Source organism: Schistocerca serialis, chromosome 8 (assembly GCF_023864345.2).
Source record: "Schistocerca serialis cubense isolate TAMUIC-IGC-003099 chromosome 8, iqSchSeri2.2, whole genome shotgun sequence".
NCBI lineage: Eukaryota > Metazoa > Arthropoda > Insecta > Orthoptera > Acrididae > Schistocerca > Schistocerca serialis.
This window is the reverse complement of record NC_064645.1, coordinates 107,271,672-107,286,399: the sequence shown is the minus strand read 5'-3', so window position 1 is coordinate 107,286,399 and position 14,728 is coordinate 107,271,672. Positions and strand designations below refer to the sequence as shown.

Genomic DNA, 14,728 nt, shown 5'->3' with positions numbered 1-14,728 from the left:
CAAGCTTCTTCATGTCCCAGTACTTACTGCAACCTACATCCTTCTGAATCTGCTTAGTGTAGTCATCTCTTGGTCTCCAATTTTTACTCTCCACGCTGCCCTCCAATGCTAAATTTGTGATCCCTTGACGCCTGAGAACATGTCCTACCAACCGATCCCTGCTTCTAGTCAAGTTGTGCCACAAACTCCTCTTCTCTCCAATTCTATTCAATACCTCCTCATTAGTTATGTGATCTACCCATCTAATCTTCAGCGTTCTTCTGTAGCACCACATTTCGAAAGCTTCTATTCTCTTCTTGTCCAAAATATTTATCGTCCATGTTTCACTTCCATACATGGCTACACTCCACACAAATACTTTCGGAAACGACTTCCTGACACTTAAAGCTATACTGGTCGTCAATAAATTTCTCTTCTTCAGAAACGCTTTCCTTGCCATTGCCAGTCTACATTTTATATCCTCTCTACTTCGACCATCATCAGTTATATTGCTCTCCAAATAGCAAAACTCATTTACTAATTTAAGTGTCTCATTTCCTAATCTAATTCCCTCAGCATCACCCGACTTAATTCGACTACATTCCATTATCCTCATTTTGCTTTTGTTGATGTTCATCTTATACCCTTCTTTCAAGACATTGTCCATTCCGTTCAACTGCTCTTCCAAGTCCTTTGCTGTCTCTGACAGAATTACAATGCCATCGGCGAACCTCAAAGTTTTTATTCCTTCTCCCTGGATTGTAATACCTACTACGAATTTTTCTTTTGTTTCCTGTACTGCTTGCTCAATATAGAGATTGAATAACATCGGAGAGAGGCTACAACCCTGTCTCACTCCGTTCCCAACCACTGCTTCCCTTTCATGCCCCTCGACTCTTATAACTGCCATCAGGTTTCTGTACAAATTGTAAATAGCCTTTCGCTCCCTGTATTTTACCCCTGCCATCTTTAGAATTTGAAAGAGAGTATTCCAGTCAATATTGTCAAAAGCTTTCTCTAAATCAACAAATCCTAGAAACGTAGGTTTGCCTTTCCTTAATCTTTCTTCTGAGATAAGTCGTAAGGTCAGTACTGCCTCACCTGGATACATATGAGGGCGGATTTAATGGTCGAGTAATGGGAGATGATTAAAGTTCTGTTGGGAGGGGATATGGAGAATGTATAGATGAAGTATTGAGGGAATGTGATGATATACGCACGGCCGAGAACCAGGATCGGTGAGGGGTGGGGGCGAAGCAGAAATCCACGAAACTGCATTTGCATAGCAGAGGATTAGGAATCTATAGGTGTGAAAGAGTGTGGAAGGGTGTAGCTCTACCTAACTTCTCTCTGTCTGTATAGGTCTCGAAAGGCACAACAGTGCCGACCAACCGCCGTGTGATCCTTAGCCGATAGGCGTCACTTGATGTGGTTACGGAGATGCAGGTGGTCAGCACACCGCTCTCCAGGCCGTCGTCAGTTTTCGTGACGGGAACCGCTACTTCTCAGTCAAGTAGCTCCTCAGCTGTGGCCTCACAAGGGCTGAGTGTTCCCCGTTCGCAAAGATCGCTCGGGAGAAAGGAAGGTGACCCATCTAAGCGCTAGCCAATCCCGACAGTGCTGAACTTCGGTTATCTGATGGGAACCGCTGTTACCATTGCGGCAAGGCTGTTGGCACAGAATAACTTATGTTTGTTGAAATAACTCACTGGAAAGCAGCCAGGTAACGTCCTCTGTAACTGCCGATATTTCGACACGTGGAACTCCATCATTTTTCAAGGCACAAACGAAAGGAAAAATCGCCGTGTAGGGTAGCATAAACCATAGGTCGCCAGGGTTACGTCAACCAGAAATCAACAGACGGCATAGGTAAGAAGACAATACATACCCTGAGCAACTAGCGCCATCACACAGCTGGCCGCTGTGGCCGAGCGGTTCTAGGCGCTTCAGTCCGGAACCGCGTTACTGCTACGGTCGCAGGTTCGAATCCTGACTCGGGCATGGATGTGTGTGATGTCCTTAAGGTTAGTTAGGTTTAAGTAGTTCTAAGTTCTAGGTGACTGATGACCTCAGCTGTTAAGTTCCACAGTACTCAGAGCCATTTGAGCCATCACACAACCAGATACACTCCTGGAAATGGAAAAAAGAACACATTGACACCGGTGTGTCAGACCCACCATACTTGCTCCGGACACTGCGAGAGGGCTGTACAAGCAATGATCACACGCACGGCACAGCGGACACACCAGGAACCGCGGTGTTGGCCGTCGAATGGCGCTAGCTGCGCAGCATTTGTGCACCGCCGCCGTCAGTGTCAGCCAGTTTGCCGTGGCATACGGAGCTCCATCGCAGTCTTTAACACTGGTAGCATGCCGCGACAGCGTGGACGTGAACCGTATGTGCAGTTGACGGACTTTGAGCGAGGGCGTATAGTGGACATGCGGGAGGTCGGGTGGACGTACCGCCGAATTGCTCAACACGTGGGGCGTGAGGTCTCCACAGTACATCGATGTTGTCGCCAGTGGTCGGCGGAAGGTGCACGTGCCCGTCGACCTGGGACCGGACCGCAGCGACGCACGGATGCACGCCAAGACCGTAGGATCCTACGCAGTGCCGTAGGGGACCGCACCGCCACTTCCCAGCAAATTAGGGACACTGTTGCTCCTGGGGTATCGGCGAGGACCATTCGCAACTGTCTCCATGAAGCTGGGCTACGGTCCCACACACCGTTAGGCCGTCTTCCGCTCACGCCCCAACATCGTGCAGCCCGCCTCCAGTGGTGTCGCGACAGGCGTGAATGAAGGGACGAATGGAGACGTGTCGTCTTCAGCGATGAGAGTCGCTTCTGCCTTGGTACCAATGATGGTCGTATGCGTGTTTGGCGCCGTGCAGGTGAGCGCCACAATCAGGACTGCATACGACCGAGGCACACAGGGCCAACACCCGGCATCATGGTGTGGGGAGCGATCTCCTACACTGGCCGTACACCACTGGTGATCGTCGAGGGGACACTGAATAGTGCACGGTACATCCAAACCGTCATCGAACCCATCGTTCTACCATTCCTAGACCGGCAAGGGAACTTGCTGTTCCAACAGGACAATGCACGTCCGCATGTATCCCGTGCCACCCAACGTGCTCTAGAAGGTGTAAGTCAACTACCCTGGCCAGCAAGATCTCCGGATCTGTCCCCCATTGAGCATGTTTGGGACTGGATGAAGCGTCGTCTCACGCGGTCTGCACGTCCAGCACGAACGCTGGTCCAACTGAGGCGCCAGGTGGAAATGGCATGGCAAGCCGTTCCACAGGACTACATCCAGCATCTCTACGATCGTCTCCATGGGAGAATAGCAGCCTGCATTGCTGCGAAAGGTGGATATACACTGTACTAGTGCCGACATTGTGCATGCTCTGTTGCCTGTGTCTATGTGCCTGTGGTTCTGTCAGTGTGATCATGTGATGTATCTGACCCCAGGAATGTGTCAATAAAGTTTCCCCTTCCTGGGACAATGAATTCACGGTGTTCTTATTTCAATTTCCAGGAGTGTATGTCCAGTGTCAGACGTTGCAATGAATTCAAAGAAGAGGTTTGAGTGCTGCAAGGAGCAAGACTTCTGTGCTCTTGGGCAATGAACTGTACAGCAAACATTCTCACCCTGACCTTTATGACAATTTTTAGACTACTCTACAACAAGCTGTATTTACGAGAGTGTGAAGAACACATGCGGGAACTTAACGTAGGGACTGTACACTTCTGACTGTGAAGGATGGTGGAGGTTCTGTAATGCTTTAGATTATTATGTTATGGTTTTCAGTGGCTCTTATATTTTGGGTTCTCGTATTATTTTGAAGAAAATTCCGGACATTTTCAAAATATTGCCCAAAAAATTCAGGAGAGTGTCGGGATACAGTCCGCAATTATTTCTACGTCGCTTCCTCTTAAAGTCCTTTTAGAGTTCCAGAAATAGGGTACTTCCAACACCCGGCACAAATTAAACATGGCTGTAGAATACTTTCCCAGCATCTTTCCCCAATTTCAAAAAGGATGTCTTCATTCCCTCCCTGCTGCATAACTTGATCACAACAGTACCTTATCAAACATCTGACGGAAAATAGATTGAATACCTGTCAATGCCTACTGAGACTACAGTCGCTTCTACAAGGCAAAGCAATTGTAGTAGAATTTGAAAAACGTGGCCGTCCAATATAGTAGGTGTGTTCCTTCATCTACGCTTATCTACGGACTCAAATGCATTGCTCACAGAGAATATGCAGAATTTTTTGCACTAGAACAGAGATAAAAAGGTTGTCAAGACACAATTTTTTTTCAGTGGGTAACTATCAAACATTTGAGGCACAATAACTTTTGTGTTCTTCCATTCAAATTAAGTTCTGACAGCACGAAACAGGTATACAAAAATGGAAATTTTAGAATTTTGTATCTCTTACGTAACGTTCTGCAGGTGTATTTATAACTATGGCGCACTATTCCAGGAGTGCTGAGGACATTTTACAGTATGCACTATGACTGTCCAAGGATTACAGAAGATAATGTGCGCACACAGTTAACATAGCGTACGGTCACCTCAGCCATCCAAAACAACACACATGCTAATTTTGCAGCTAACTATTTTTTATGTACAGATATGAGAGATTTACTACCAGATTTGATTAAGGGAAAATGTCATGGACACACAGTGCATAATCGTATGAGACATACTACAGTTTAATCGTATGAGACATACTACAGTTTTTTTATAGAAAGTAATTTTGAAAGTTTATGCTCATGAGATAGGCAAAATACCCTCAAACTTCAAAAAGAATATAATAATTCCAATTCCAAAGAAAGCAGGAATTATCAGTTTAATAAGTCACGGTTGCAAAATACTAACACGAATTCTTTACAGGCGAATGGAAATGCTGGTAGAAGCCGACCTCGGGGAAGATCAGTTTGGATTCCGTAGAAATATTGGAACACGTGAGGCAATACTGACCTTACGACTTAACTTAGAAGAAAGATTAAGGAAAGGCAAACCTACGTTTCTAGCATTTCTAGACTTAGAGAAAGCTTTTGACAATATTGACTGGAATACTCTCTTTCGAATTCTGAAGGTGGCAGGGGTAAAATAACAGGGAACGAATGGCTATTTATAATTTTTACACAAACCAGAAGGCAGTTGTAGGAGTCGAAGGGCATGAAAGGGAAGCAATGGTTGAGAAGAGAGTGAGAGAGGGTTGTAGTCTATCCCCGGTGTTATTCAATCTGTACATTGCACAAACAGTATAAGAAACCAAAGAGAAATCTGGAGTGGAATTAAAATCCAGGAAGAAAAAATAAAAAGTTTGAGGTTTGCCGATGACATTGTAATTCTGTCGGAGACAGCAAAGGACTTGGAAGAACAGTTGAACGGAATTGACACTGTCTTGAAAGGAGCTATAAGTTGAGCATCAACAAAAGCAAAACGAGAATAATGGAATATAGTCGAATTAAATCAGGTGATGCTGAGGGAATCAGATTAGGAAATGAGACACTTAAAGTAGTAGATGAGTTTTGCTATTTGGACAGCAAAATAACTACAGATGGTCGAAGTAGAGAGGATATAAAATGTAGACTGGCGATGGCAAGGAAAGCGTTTCTGAAGAAGAGAAATTTGCTAACATCGAGTATAAATGTGTAAGGAAACTTTTTCTGAAAGTATTTGTTTGCAGTGCAGCCATTTATTGTGAAACATGGACGATAAACAGTTTAGAGAAGAAGAGGAGCTTTCAAAATGTGATGCTACATAAGAATGCTGAAGATTAGATGGGTAGATCACATAACTAATCAGGAGGTGCCGGTCGTTGTGGGCGAGCGGTTCTAGGCGCTTCAGTCTGGAACCGCGCGACCGCTATGGTAGGAGGTTCGAATCCTGCCTCGGGCATGGATGTGTGTGATGTCCTTAGGTTAGTTAGGTTTAAGTAGTTCTAAGTTATAGGGGACTGATGACATGAGATGTTACGCCCCATAGTGCTCAGAGCCATTTGAACCATTTTTTAATGAGGAGGTGCTGAATAGAACTGGGGAGAAATGTAATCTGTGGCACAACTTGACTATAAGAAGGGATCGGTTGGTAGGACACGTCATGAGGCATCAAGGGATCACCAATTTAGTACTGGAATGAAGCTTGGAGGGTAAAATTCGTAGAGGGAGACCAATAGATTAATACACGAAGCAGATTCAGAAGGATGTAGGTTGCAGTAGATACTCAGAGCTGAAGAGGCTTGCATAGGATAGAGTAGCTTGGAGAGCTGCATCAAATCAATCTTTGGACTGAAGACCACAGCAAGAACAGCAACATGTTCATTTTTCCCACTCGTCTGTAAAAAGAAAACCAATGAAAAAATTGTAGATTCACAGAATTGATATTTTCGTGTAGTGAAATGCTATGTGGGAACAACGTAGCTCTCTCTTTTATCCTACATAGGTATATTATTTTTAAACTGGAAAACGACCTCCAGTTATTTTGTAAGCTTAGGAGAAGACTGTCCAATGATTTTGCAAAAGTTATCGATGCTTAACACTGACAATGACTTGATAAATTTCTTTTCACTTTTGTAGCCGTTTTTTAAATATTTTTAATAAAACACTAAAATGCCTTACAGGCAACTGAACAACAATTTTGGATGCGTATTATATCATGGATAATCTTAAATATGGAGTGACAAAAAGAAGGCGTGTCCCTCTTCTTTGGATATGAATCTGGCAAAAACATTAAATTATTGTCTTCACCTCAGCTGACTAACAAAACTGAAAGAAATTTTTCATCATCTTTGGAGTACCTAAGTAATTAAGGTTGATTTTATTGATAATCGTTTCAGCGTCATCCGAGAAACAGATAGTGTAGTGACAAAGCTACCAGAGCGCCATTTGTGCCAACCTTTTAATAGGAAATGCTCACAGCCAGAACGCTCAGTGTGGTGCAAACGTGTCAAGCAGGCAACCATGCCACAGAGATGCACTTTTGCTTCCTGCAGCCATCTGAGAGAACCTGAATCGTGGCCTTCCGAGAGGCGGGATGGTCCTTTCTGAGAATTGCCACACAAGTTGAACGTGCTGCGCCAGTTGTGTAACGATGCTGGTATCAGAGGTCACGTGAACTTCTCACGTGAACATGCCCTCAGACGCAGCACAGACGCCCACCAGGGTCGACGTATTGTAGCGGCAGCAGTGGCAGATCGCACAGCTATCACAGCACAGGTAAGAGGTGCTGCGAACGGGTTATTAGCAGTGAGACTACGGGCACGCCCACCTGTAGGCTGTCTTCCATTCACGCCACAGCATCGATGTGCATGGCTTGACTGGTGCTGTCAGAGCCTCACTTGGAATGGCGGTCCATGGTCTGCAGTGATGAAAGTAGACTCGTCCTGCACGCGAGTGGTGGTAGTTTGCGCGTGCAATGTAGACCTGGTGAGCGATGTCTTGTAGAGAATACTCGTCCAAGAGGCACTGGCCCCTTCCCGGGCATTATGGCCTAGGGTGCAATAAGCTTCAACTCTCGTTCACCTTTGGTGTTTCTGGAGGGGACACTGAACGGCGCTCAGTACCTGCGTAATGGTGTTAGACCTGTCCTTTCGCCATTCTTGCAACAGGAAGGTGATGTGTTGTTTCAGCAGGATAATGTACGCCCACACGCTACCCGCAAAACTCAACGTGTTCTGAAAGACATGCACCAACGTCCGTAGTCAGCACAATCTCTGGACGTGTCTCCAATTGAGTATGTGTGAGGTGCGATGGGACAAGAAGTGACTTGTGCGACTCGTCAACCGACAATTCTCACAGAACTACGTGAACAGATCGAGCAGGAGTAGAATAACATATCTCAGTACAGTATTCGCCATCTGTACCATCGACTGTGTGGGGCGGCGGGTGGATTGATAGTTAATGTCCCTATTATTTATTTAATGCTGTTGTTTGCCGTTCTCAACACTGGCTCTCTAACTACAATATTGGCAACCAGAAAGTAATTAGCAAAACGTGAAGCCTGTAATTAGAATTCCTAGTGCCCACTTCATCTGAGAAATACATTTATAGCTACAGCTTATAGCTCGAAGGAATTAGGAGATTGTCTGGGATTCATAATCAAAAACCATTCTCTCTAAAATGTTCACTATATTCTGAAAGTCACACACCAAAAAGAATCCACACAATCCAACTACCAGAGCAGTTCAGAGTCTAATGCGCTGATGCAACTATACCTGTTCAAATTAAATGTTTAAGTGAATGCTCGCCATAATTTGATGATAATGTTCATTAAACGCCACACTAATAATGGCAGAAAGTCTGTCCTGCAGCGGCACATGGAAATACGACATGCGCAAACTAAAGATAGATCAGTAACGTCATCCCAAAATTAACACTTCACTCGAAAACGATTTCATGGTTACGTGTATCCCGAGTAACTTATTACTGCATCTGAGGCTGTTTATATCAACGATACCGACGCGACGCGACTCCCGGCACAGGTGGTGCGCTAATCAGTGTCTGGAGAGAACTGGGGCCTTCCTTCTTGCACAGCGTTCTTACATATAAAGCCGCGGTGCGGACGGCTAAGGGAACGCCTGATGAAATCTGCTCTTCAGACTAGCCGCTGGGCTAGTAATGCACCACTTTAAGTTATCGAATAAATCATTGCTTCCTTTGCTGATGGCCGACGAAGCTCTCAATTTAAATGTGCAATCAGCACACAAGTAAGTAATCATAATAAAAGTCTAACATGGTTAAGTCAAATATTTTTGGCGAGAGAATTAATTTAATTTACTACACGCAGTAGACGAACTCTGAACTTGCTCTTTGGAGATACGCTATCGCTTTAGTTTTATAGTTATTCAGTAGAAACTTCTCACATCTTTATGATTATAGCGGATCTCCCTTATATTTAAATTTAAACATCCTAGCTTTATTTATTCGCCTGCTTAATCCATCTTGCTTCCTTAATTTCTAAGACAAAAACCAGAAAATCATGAATTTCAACTAAAATTTTAATTTGTGTGATCCAGAATACTGTTTCTCCTAAATTATTATGCAAAAGGAATCTAAATATAAATTTTTAAGTTTCTTGCTCTTTTCTGTTGCGCCAATGATTTTTACAGAAAAACATCCAAATTTCGAAAATGGTTAGAGTTATTGAGCTGATATTCAACACATATTGATTTAGTATGACTCCTGACATGCTAGAAACATTTCAGGTTATTTACTTCATTTTTAAAGTATTGCGCAACATTTATGACTTATGACGTCAGAGGTAGTTACAGCGGACTGGCTAGCACACAATGGAAAGACTGATGTGAATTTTATAAGGCGTGAGTAGGCTGCTTCCCTACAACTGGATGCCACAGCAGGCGCCTGCGTTGCTCCCATGGAGGCTACACCACATACTATTATGGGTGTTTCAGCATGGATCGATAACTGTTACCACAGAACTAGTGGTGATACTCGTCTGTACACGTAATCATTTCAAGTACTCCATGTGCACTATTCCAACAATAAATCTTGAGTGAACTGGAATCCTCTAAAAGGGTGCACAAACTTTTTCTGTTTTGTTTTTGCATTGTATATATGCTTCTAAAGGTTTTGCAGAATTATCCACTGCTCAAGAAAGTCAGTAAATAATTCTTAAGGCAAATGCTGATTTCTCAAATTTGCATATTAATTTCATTTGTATTGGCGATAGCCTTGCCGCAGTGGATACACCGGTTCCAGTGAGATCACATGCTGTCGGGCGTGGTCGGCACTTGGATGGGTGACCATCCAGGCCGCCATGCGCTGTTGCCATTTTTCGGGGTGCACTCAGCCGCGTGATGCCAATTGAGGAGCTACTCGACTAAATAGTAGCGGCTTTGGTCGAGAATACCATCTTACGACCGGGAGAGCGGTGTGCTGACCTCACACCCTTCCTATCCGCATCCTCCACCGAGGATGACATGGCGGTCGGATGGTCCCGGTTGGCCACTCGAGACCTGACGACAGAGTACTTTTGTTTCATTTCTATTGTCTGCCACCTCAGCATTCACAGAGAGATTTTTTTTTATGTGATGACTGGTGTGTGATCGGTCAAAAGAATAAAAATGAATTTGATAAAAAAAATAATTATTTAGCTTAACTTGAATATAGACTGCAAAGATGCTACAATTATTTCTTAAATATAACTGAAAGCAACAAATATGTTATTTAAACAAAATGCTTACGCAGAATAAATTCTATGGTCAAAACCGACGACTCATATCGAATATTCTTCTGCACCACCTTTTTTTTTACGTAATCACTGTTCACAAGGACGGTGCTTGAGGAAGACTGAGACTGTCCGAACAGTTTACGTCACAGTTCATGAAATCTCGTGTTTTGTTCACTCTTTTGATCGGCCTGCGAGCCAATGGCTGTTGTTGGTACTATGATAACACTTTGTTTTTAAAAATAAAAAGAACTATGAAATCTGGACTGAAATATCTTCTAGGGTGTAGGTCAGGTGTAATAGTGGCAACTAATAAATAAATAAAAGATTGCAATCATGATTTTTGCCCAATTATCGAGTTTGCACTCGTTCTGGGATCCAGTGGCGTCTCATGGTACTATCTCCAAGATGGGTCTTGCTGCTATAATTAATGCCTGAGATAAACGTTACAGTCACTTCATTATGATGTATTTTGTTTGTTTGGCATTTAATTCTTCATTAATTTTCCTGACTGTTTCATCTGAATATTTATTTTATTTCTTTAGCTAGTCCCTCTATCCCACATGTATAAAATGTATACAAGGATATCGGACATGGTTAAGACTTTACAGCTTAAAATACAGTTTGCATTGCATTCCTAAGGCACAAGATATTTCAGTAATTTAGCAAAGAATCATACATACAATAAACGTTAGAGACAACATGCTAAGTCCAATATTCATAATGCATATTTATTTTTGTTGGATGGTTTCTAAGTACTCTCTCAGACTGTAAAAGCAATGATCAGTTAAATATGCCTTTCGTTCAGCCTTCAACTACTGATTTTACTTACTGATTTAATATGGTTAGGTAGATTATTGTAAATTTTTATCCCAATATGTAGAGTTCTTTTTGGCACAATGATGTTCTCTTCTTTATATGAAGATCAGACTTTTGTCTTGTATTGTATGCATGTGTATCTTCATTTTTAATGAGATACCTGGGTATCTATGAATATACTGTTTTATGAAAACTGACGTTTCATAGATAAAAATGTCAGGAAGAGGAAGAATTGACTTTTTTTGAATATGGGTCTGCATGATTTCCTATTTTTAAACCCTTCAATAATTCTTAATATTCTCTTTTGCATCCTGAGAAGTTTAATATTTGTTACTGCATTGCCCCAGAAGATTGTGCCATATTTAAAGGAACAATGATGTAGACACATTTCTTATGCTGTTGGATTATGGAGGTGATATTTTGTTGTGTTCTTCCAGTCCACTAACTAACTGTTCACTTATGACTGCAAAATACTTGTTGAAAGTTTCTGTAACTTTTGTTGTCCAAGAAATCATTCATCCTTCATAACATAAGTTTATATTTTTATAGTGTTTGGTTTCTTTTGGTGTTTGATTTTTTATAACTTCCCATATTGCTTTAGATTTGTTTTTTTGAATTTTCAATATATTTGTCATTTGCCATTGTTTTAGCTTTCCTTACGACATTTTTCAGGATCCTTTTGTAATGCTTCAGGTATAATTGAAATTCATAAGGCATGTTATGAGTCTTTGCTATATTGTGTAATCTTCTCTTCTCTGTGCAAGAGATTCTAATACCTGTTGTAATCCATTTGTTCTTTTTGAGGTTACGTTGGCATATTTGTTTTTTTAATGGAAATGCAGCTCCAAAGTAGGACATGACGATTTCCATGAATTTTTTAAACTTTTCGTTGGTATTTTCACAAGTATACATTTCATACCAGGTTTCTTTCACTTAATCTCTGTATAAAAACGTTTGTTTGTTACTCAATCTTCTTGTTTCTTTTACAAATTCCCCTTTCTCATTTGTTTCGCTTAGGGTGCGAAAAACAGTGAACTGTGCATACTGATCACTGAATCCAGTATTAAGGTCCGCAGCACAGAATTTGTGATTTACGTTTGTGTTTATTATATCTGATCAATTGTTGAGCTTGTTGTTGGTGTAACTCTTGTAGGGGAATCTATGGTGGCTTTATGTGATATGTTTCCAGTAGGGCCATTAAGCTTTGCTGGCCTTTTAAGATTCCCTGAAAATCAATATTAAAATCTCCATATATGATCAGTGTTTTGTTGAAGTTTATTATAGTATTTAAACCTGCTTCTAGTTCATGACAGAAACCAGTTAAGTTCCCACCAGGCTCCTATATACACAAATAACTATTAATTTTAATATGGATAGTTCAATTACAGATACTTTAAAAACTTTCTCTTCAGCTAACAGTTGAATGGGTTTTATGTTACAGTAGTCAAAACCAGTTTTAATAAATGTACAGGACCCTCCATGGCTATATGTGGTTCTAAAGAATGATGGTGACAGGTTGAAGTCTGCTGGTTTTGTGACTGGCATTGCATAGGCGGCCAGTGCCAGTTATACACATTACAGAAGCGTTTTTTAACTCATCAATAAATAAAATCTCATGTTGACTTAATTTGCTTAGCAACGATTGGACAGTTGGGTGAATCAGCATGAAATTACAAGATCTTTTAGACTTTATTTAATTGATCGTTTACTTTTATTTTGTCAATAAAAAATCGTTCAGGTGTACTGGAAGTACTGTTTTCCGTTTCCCTGCTGCACTTATTCTTCTATTATCATCTGCTGCAGAATTTTCCTCTATGTCTGGCTCCCCTCTTACTTATTCAGCTGCTCCAGTTGTTGATTCTGCTGTTGACGCTATTGTTGATGATTTTGCTGCTGGCGTTAAGAGCTGGGTCTGCAATTGGTGGAGCTATTACTGCATTCGTTGCTGTTGCTGTGACTGAATATTGGGAGTACCTTGTTTCTTCTTTTGTTGTTGTTGATGCTGGTGACTGCGGCCTTGTCACAGTTGTTTCCTTTGAATATTGGGGGGGGGGGGGGGGGCAATCCAGGATGATTTTGCATTTGAGTGTTTGATGCCTCGTGTTGATAATTTCTTTTATTTTTGCGACAAGCAGTTTTCTTATGTGTGGAATCTTCACCCAATATTGTTAACATTTACGAGTTGTACATTTCTGAAATTTTGCGAAGGAATGAAATTTGTTGGTTGGTGTTGATTATTTCTTTATTTACGCATGACCAAGATTGTAAGTCATGCCGATGTGGCATGCTCAACACTAAAATATATGTGTGTTGACTGTCCTTGTTTTGCTTTGTGAATTTCGTTTTCGTACAAGTCATTTGACCCACCAAAAGCACAACAAAGTCTTCAGAGGATAAGTCAGCAACGTCTGTTTATCGCACATGTTTGCAAACTTTCGACGTAGAAGCACCACGCTTTAGTATAAGCGATTGTTTGTACAGTGGACTAACCGTTCAGAAGATGAGCAAATCCACCATGGCTGTCTACCATAACAACTACTTTTTTTCGTTCGGGTTTCTTTGCATGTTTGGAAGGACTGCCAGCATTATAGCCAAAACATTCAACATCAGCGCTAGACAGATACTTGATATTTAAGTAACGCAAGTGTTCAGGTCTTTCAGACTCTTTTTCTTTCATGACAGTAACTGAGTTGTTAAGCATTCTTTCGGATGTATCACTCCGCGTATTTGTAGTTGCACATTCAGCTCGCAAATGATTTTTATCACATGCACAATGTTTCTTATTTGCACAGTTGACTGCACACTAGTCTGCTTGTGAATACGTTATTAAGCCCCTATTACACGATGCGCGTAAACCGTACACCTATGCACCAACGCCCCAAGGGTGCATATCTGTAACTACATGCTGGTTCACGTAGACCTATTATACCATTCACGCGGGGTACACTTGGCGCTCATGCGCAGTAGAGAGTGATAACGCTTGAAACGCAAATAGAACCGTCTGCTCTCTTGTACAAGTCATTCGTTCTACAGCGCGAAACAAGGGGGACCGTGTGACATATTGAAACGTCATTACTTCAAATTATGTGAGCTCAAGGCTCCTATTTAATAAGAAACTCTTTTTTATCATTATTTATGAAGTAATTGTTATTCTATTATGTAGGTTACTATTGTTCTGAATTACAGACTCGGCAGTTAGTGTTGTATTACGACAGTTGGTTACACAGGTACACGCATATCTAAATTTACATTAGCACATGGAGGACCCACTTGTTTTTGGAGCTATAATAAACCTTCGGATTAGGGAAGAACAAGGACGAAAACGAAATGCCAGACGCTGTTGAGTTCGACCCTGGCTGAAAGCAAGGAACGAAGGCAGAGAATTGTATTGCTTGTGAAAAAGTGGGGCCCGAAGATCCGCAAGAATTTCGGAACTTCGTGAGGATGGACATCGCCCGTTTCGGGAAGCTGCTGTCTATGATAGAAGATGGAATTAGCAAGTGTGACACAGTCACGTTGGAGACTTATCTCACCTTCTCTAATGTAAAAAATGGCTCTGAGCACTATGGGACTTAACTTGTAAGGTCATCAGTCCCCTAGAACTTAGAACTACTTAAACCTAACTAACCTAAGGACATCACACACATCCATGCCCGAGGCAGGATTCGAACCTGCGACCGTAGCGGTCGCGCGGTTCCAGACTGTAGCGCCTAGAACCGCTC

At 41.9% G+C, this 14,728-nt stretch overlaps 1 protein-coding gene across 1 annotated transcript in view; it reads left to right on the top strand.

Moving 5' to 3' along the window:
* LOC126416583 (coiled-coil domain-containing protein 170) overlaps nucleotides 1-14,728 on the top strand; it is a 320,658-nt gene that overhangs the window by 129,429 nt on the left and 176,501 nt on the right. The gene's annotated exons all lie outside the window — the stretch shown is intronic.